Genomic DNA, 7,630 nt, shown 5'->3' with positions numbered 1-7,630 from the left:
AAATCTAAATATTTATAATGTTCTAAGTCTTATATATAATAGTAAAATGCCAAAACTCCTTCAATTTTCTATAGTCATTATAAAGAAAACCCAGAGTATAAATAACTGTTGTGCACAAATATTACCCTTTTAGAGCCTTTATGCAAAACTAAGCTTGGGAATTATAAAATTACTTATTGTGCACCTCATATCTGGAATAGGTTTTTATTACTTAATCAAAATATTATTCCCCTTGAAAACTTTAATGGGTTTAAAAAAACCATTGAAAAGAGTAATTTAAAGTAAAAAAATTTACCAGTTGCTCAAATTGACACTAATACCCTAAGTAGTTACAGCTAAAATTTGATCAGAAATACAACTTTAAGTATATTGTTGATTGTGGCTAAATTGATTGTTCTAATAATTTAATTTTAACTTTATATTAGATGATCTTCTTGTCATAATATTTATACTAAAATTTAAAAAATAAAGACAATTTTTTACATTATCATGTTTTAAAGTCTATTGATTCAAAATGTTTTGTGATAATTGGGCTCAAAAGCAATTTTTATTTAAAAAATGGGTATTTTATTAGCAAATAAAAATTATTTTCCAAGTTCCCAGTCGGCATATCTAGTATTGTAAATACTCGGAGTATTGATCACGTATAATATACCGCCGTTGATACCAGAAAAATACGCATTTAGTTTTAAGTTTCGAATTCGAGTTCAATACCACTTATTTATCAAAAATACGTATTATTTAATATTTGATCAAAATAAGATACGATATAGTACCCGATTTTGATCAAATATCAACATGTAACGGAAAAACGAAAATCTTTGCTTTAAAGCGCATGCTTAAACTGAAATTGCGAAAGTATAATTTAAGTTAAAAACTTTTTAACTTAAATTATACTTTTTAAACTTTTTAAAAAAGTTTTCTCTTGAGAAAGTTAGTAAAAAGTTTGTGTCTGGACTGAAAAGAAATAGTCAGGAATACATAAAAAGTTGTATGAAGAGATATCGTTCTGCTAAAGCAGTATCGCATATCTCCAATACAGTTACAGTACTTTTTTGTACTAAAAGAGTTACTGAAACTGTATCATAAAAATATTTATTACTACTTTTAAATTTATTTAGTTTTATGAAGTCCTAAATTAATATAATTCAAATATATTATAAATCCTATCATTTCATTCCTTGCATATTTTATTATGTTGATTATTATTTTATTAACATTTCTGTAATGCCAGTACCTTTATTTTGTACTCTTAAAAAATTTAGAAAAATAAATTAAAATTTCGAGCCAACACTGACATTTTATTGTTGCTAAACGTTAAATTTTGTTATAAGGATTGCAGTTCTTCTATCTTTTTTTGCTCTTTATTCAATAAGTATTTGATTTAAATTAAATATGATTATAATTTGATATTTTATTACGAGATATATGTTTTTATATATGAATATATATATGAATCTTTTTAGATTTTTTTATGTTATTTTTAAATTTCTTGTTCCCGCAATTCATGTTATATATGTTTATAGTTTGCATATATGTTTATATTATATTCAAAGTTAAAATATTTTTGATAAATATATGTATGTGGTAATATGTGTTATGTAATCGTTTTATAAATGTGTCATTAAAATAGTATAAAATGTATCTATTGTGTATATAAATATTATATGAGGTATTTATATATGTTATATAAAGTTAAATAAATGTATTTTGTTTTATAGTTATTATATATGTTTATATTATGTTGTTTCCATATTTTCAAAGTGTGTGACTTGGCAAACGTGTTGAGCAAGATTTTGCGTAAAGTTGTTATTTATGTTACTAATGTTGTTACATTTGGCTTACCTTTATGTTGGTGTCTATTGTTAAAAATTATAAGTGGTTTTATTATTGAAACTCGCTGCTTTTAATCATTCACTAAAAGCCACTCAAGAAAAATCATTTTGCCATATATACATTTGTTTATATCTTAATTTGAATTATTAGAATCATGAAGTACCAACATGATTTGTTTTCTAAAAGCTAACATGAAATAACAATATTTAACAACCACTACTCTCTTATCATGACATCTTATCTCTATCAGATATATTGATTTTCGATTCATATATTATGTTTTTCTTTGTATTTACTTATCCATTACATTTTTTCATTTCAGATTTATCATATGATGGATTTATGCGATATAAAAGAACAAATGTATGAAAATTTTTATGACTTTTTGAGAAACATCAGCTAATAATTAGTCCAGTCAATGTTCAAACTTCAATGTTGCATATGTCATTTTTAAGTAGTTTCTAGGCTTTTCTAAATGTGTTTCTTATTCACATGGTTTTACAAGCAAGGTCTGCAAGCAAATTTGAGCTGGAAAGGATTGAGCTTTTAAGGAGAATTGCTTTATTTTTTTTAAATTTAATTTGTTCAAATATAGTAGTTCTAACAAATAAATGTTTGTTTGTTCTTGGTTTTTTACTTATCTGTTTTCAGATTCTTATAAACTAGGCAACTCAGCTAAGCAAGTTTTGTTCTATTTTTTAGTGCTATTGGAAAGAGCTAAAAGTCATTTTTTTAGAGCGATTGAAAAGAACTGTTTTTTAGTTACTTCAAAGGTGTAACTGATACTGGTTTGAGTAAGTTTACTGTTTTGTTTTATTTTATATTGGATTTATTTTATATTCGATATATATTATATTATATATATTTTTAATGTATTTAACATGGAAAACTGACTGTAATTTGTTGACACGAAAGTTTATAAACTTAAATCTGCCTATATTTCAGTATATTTATATACTGAAATATAGGCAAATTTATATATACATTTAATTACTTTAGAGTAAAATATACTGACTGACATTGCTTCAATTTTTTATACAAGATTGTGCATTTATTATTTTTGTTCATTAAGGTAAAAATAATTTTGTGCATTGTGGATTCTTTGTTAAATTAAAAATAGTTGAAGTAAATAAATATTGTTTAATATTTTTAATAAACGACTTATGTATATAAACATAAAGATACGGATTTCAATAAATCTTAAGTTTAAATATAGTCTTTGATTAGAAAAGATCACAATTTGTAGGATTCTTTTATGTTCATTTATTCACATGTAACATTAGTAAGATTACTGGTAATATGTTTAATGATAACAGTGAAATTGAAATAGGTAGTATTAGGCTCAACAAAGTTATTAATGTAAATGCTAATAGGCAACTTGAAAATAGTTGTCGAATGAAAAAATAGATCTAGGCAGGATGAAATTAATCGTTGTTGAAATATAAGAAATGGAACTCGGCGTGCAAAAAACTTACTTGACAGAATTCAGTGTAAACCAGTGTTAATGTCTGTTAATTTGATTTTACTTTAGACACTTTAGAACAAAGCAAAGTATGAGTTTAACTATTCATAGTAACAATTAACACTTTTAAATCTAAATAATTTTTTTTTTATAATTTCTATCATAGTTATGTTCTTTTTTTCATTTTTTTTTTTAGTTTGCCTTCCCTTTGTCATCTTTTAATTAGTTAGCTAACTGTTGAAACATGGTTTTAATTTTGTAAATTTAGTATGATGTGAAATTTACTCTATTAATCATTAGTCAACGCTTAGAGAGAAGCTGGAGCTTAATTAAGAAATGCTGGAAATTAACTTATAATCGAGGTATTAATAATTTAGTTTACTGGTAACATAAAAAAACCAGTTACTACTGTTTATTCCGTGCTTTTTTACATTTGTTAACATGCTGCTTTGGAAACACTTTCTTTCTCTCCCTCTCTCTCTTAGATGAGAGGGAGATTTAATAAAACTTATGTAATTACTGAGCTCTTACGTATTTCTTAATACCACAAATGATAATGACCATTTATAAGAAATATTTTACGAGTTGCTTGCTATTTTATGAAATAGTTGCCCAAATTGTTTAACTATAATTGTCCCTTGATTGTTCAAATATTGTAATAAATAAAATCTTTTTAGTCCAAGTATTTAAGTTAATAAAATGTCTTATTAAGTTGTGGTGTTATTTGCCTTACTATAATAACAATGTATACATTGTGTTGTCTAGCCTTTTTATAATCTTTTTAAATTATTTTGTAGACAGAATATACATTTTCTGTTATTATTATCCTAATTCTACTAACAATGAAATGCAAATAGTACTTTTGTAATTAAAAATTGTAATTTTTTTTTTGATGTCTTTTTTTAGGTATTTGCAGGCTTTACTTGACTTTCCTTTTCTGGTACCTGTGTTGTGACAGATTTTAAAAAGAACTCAACTGATGTTAATGCAATCTTTATGTCGTTACCTATAAGTAATGACGTTGCTGATACGGAGTCAAAATTAAAATATTTATAGATAAATTTGTATTTAATATTTTAGATAATATATCAAGTTATTAATGTGTTTTTATTGTTATTAATGATTTAATATTTCATAACCCATATTACGGGTTGCTTACTGCTAGTCATTATCATTGTTATGAATTCATATTAGTTAATAAAATTGTACTGAATATTCTCTTGTTATCGAGTTTTATACGTGTTTAAATGCGAGTTTGATACTCAGTAGACGTCGTATTGTATACCTGTCTTTATACGCATTTGATGTCTATTTTTAATGCGCGTTTGACACGATAAAATGGCTAACATATATTCGTAAATAATGCGTATTCTGGAAAGTTTTAAATGCGCATGTAATACCAGGAATATATCGTATTGAATATTCTCTGGTTGTTGTGTTTTATACGTGTTTACAAGAGTTTCAAATGCGAGTTTGATACTCAGTAGGCGTCGTATTGTATACCTGTCTTTATACGCATCTAATGCGTATTTCTAATGCGTATTCGACACGATAAAATGGCTAACATACATACCACATCGATACGTATTTAAATGAGTTTCTAATGCGCATTTACAACTAAATTTGCCGACTGGGTTGGTACTAAATTTGATTATTTTTTAAAAAATAATGCAAGTATATTCAAGATCAATATTTGGTGATTCGCCCTTTTGCCTCAAAAATCGACAAAAGTATGCCAAAAAGGTTTATGTATAATTACAAGAACTTTTTTCGCATACTTTTGATGCATTTTTTTAGCGATTTGCCTCAAACATTTACAATGGTCCAACAGTGAATAATTTTTTTATTAAATGCACTTTATTTGTAATAATTTCTTTAGATGTTTGCTACTTAAGGAGCCCCCGAACATTTATTAAAGAATTTGGTCAGATCAATCGAGTAATGATATATTCATTTATTAAAGAATTTGGTCAGACCAATCGAGTAATGATATATTCTGTTCTGATAGATATTATTTAACTGATGTGACATGGCGCTTCGTCCTGAATGAGGGTTTTTTTTTCACCTGGACCAAGCCATTCGGCTAACTGTGGCAACAATTTTTGTTCGAGAAGTTCTTTATATGGTAACTGATTTACTATTCCCTCGACAATTTAGAGCCTCCGAATTCCCCTTCCAAATATCACTGACGAGATCGTCACAGCGATGGAGTCTTTCACTGTTTAAATGATGCAGTTCAATAAATAAGTTTCCCCTTTTTATCTTTTTACGTATTGAGCCTTTTTTGTTAACTCTAGGAAAGTACTCTTCTCGCCAAAGCATGGCCTAACATATTATACAAGGGTTGTTAAGCAACATTTTAAAGTTTGATGTAAGAAGTTGGATATTTTAAAATCATTTAAACTAATTTTACCAATATCCAATCATCTTCTGTTAAATTCCTGTATTTTTTCGCCCTTTTCAACTTTTATTGCATCGTTTTTGGTGTCATTTCCGGCTTCTTAGCTGGACAACGTAAAACGTAACCAAGAATGAGCAGGCGACGTCGAACCTTTCTCTTTACATTTTGGCTCCAGGCTTGTCCAGCTTTTTAGTTATTTCAATGGAAATGGCCAGTTTAATTTCCAAAACAATCATAGCATTTTTCCGCAGGGTTCTCTTATTCCACAATTGCTTACCCTCTTCGGCGTCAAGTTCTCATTATTAATCCTTTTTTTTATATACTTTTTACAAAAACTAACGAAATACCACACATTCTGGCAATTTCGCGTTGAGAAAGATTATTATTTATTTAAAGTGCCCTGATTTTATTAGTTTTTCTCGGTAGCAAGTCCTCTTTTTCACCCATAGCTAAAATAACATATAACAAATCAGTACTCCGGTTTAGAGATTTCTTTAGTATTTATGACTTTAAAAATATCAAATCAAACACAATTATATTAGTTTAAATATAAAGAAAAATATTTAAGAATCATTACTTTTACTGACTTGAATATTTTAAAGTTAACCTGATAATCGAGTTTAAAACTCCTATAAGAATTATCAACAATTAAACAGGAAAAAGATTATAACTACGATGACATCATAAAATATGCTTAAAGTTACAAGATTGCCATTAGCAAAAACGAAAGCACAAATTTTATAAGATAAAACCATATTTTGAACAAAAGATTGCAATAAAAAACATTTAATCTTTATACAATACAATTAAATTCAACTTCAAGTCGATCAAAATTCATAGGTATGTAATATATATATATATATATATATATATATATATATATATATTTATATATATATATAACCCAAAATCTATATATATATACCGTCAGCTCGGAAAACATAAAATGTATCAAAAATATATAAATTTTATGTATAAAGTAAACGATCTAATTTATGTTAATATAAAAAATATTTGCAAAAACTTTTTAAAAAATAAAAAATGTTTTCCAAAATGTTACAAAATAACTTTATACAAACATTATTTTTTAAAAATAAACTTATTTTAATGTAAGGTATCTTTTTATTACGTTTCCAAAATTATATGTTAAAAAGAGCGGTTTCTCGATAACGAAACCATCGGTCTTCTGCAAGTTTCCCACATTCTTTAAAGTTTTTTCTAATACTTTACAGTTATATTTAATATATTTTTTGTATAACGTAACTTAGCAATTATATATATATATATATATATATATATATATATATATATATATATATATATATATATATATATATATATATATATATATATATATATATATATATATATATATATATATCTTTAAAAATCATATCATGCTGTATCAAATGTTTTAACTCAAATTGATTTTAGTATAAAAATGCGATGTATAACTCTTTTATTTAATATAATTGATATATAATAATATATTTTTACATTAATTCGTTGAACCGTTGTGGTCAAAGTCATTATGTAATGAAAAAAACGATACAAAACAAAATAAAACTAACCGTTTGAGCTTTTAAGCTCGTATTCACCCAGATTCAAGCTCAGTGGTTGTTTCGTTTTGTTGTTGCATAATATGTTATTTAAAATGGCAGGTAAAGTAACGCACGTTACCCTTTTTTTGATAAATCATTAACTCCATAAACGGAATGTCTGTGGTTTGAAACCCACCTCATCCTGTATTTTTTATTTTTTGCACACTTTCAGTGCCGAAAGATAGAAAGAGACACGCATCTGCTAAAAGATTAAGGATAAGAACGTTAAGGAGAAGAACGGTACATGTATATATATATATATATATATATATATATATATATATATATATATATATATATATATATATATATAATATATGTACGTATATA

General features: G+C 25.8%; 1 long non-coding RNA gene across 2 annotated transcripts; it reads left to right on the top strand.

Annotated features, from left to right (window-relative positions):
* Window positions 1-934: 934 nt before the first annotated feature.
* Window positions 935-4,402, top strand: LOC136075107 (uncharacterized). 2 transcript variants are annotated; one of them, XR_010635684.1, is made up of 3 exons: window positions 935-2,630; window positions 3,495-3,660; window positions 4,205-4,402. It is a non-coding gene; the product is annotated as an uncharacterized LOC136075107 (long non-coding RNA). The 2 variants fall into 2 exon arrangements; XR_010635683.1 differs by lacking the exon at window positions 935-2,630 and having other exon boundaries at window positions 2,637-3,660.
* Window positions 4,403-7,630: the final 3,228 nt, after the last annotated feature.

This window comes from Hydra vulgaris, chromosome 01, assembly GCF_038396675.1.
Source record: "Hydra vulgaris chromosome 01, alternate assembly HydraT2T_AEP".
Classification (NCBI taxonomy): Eukaryota; Metazoa; Cnidaria; class Hydrozoa; order Anthoathecata; family Hydridae; genus Hydra; species Hydra vulgaris.
The sequence above is the reverse complement of the archived record's forward strand: the minus strand, read 5'-3'. Positions and strand labels throughout refer to the sequence as shown.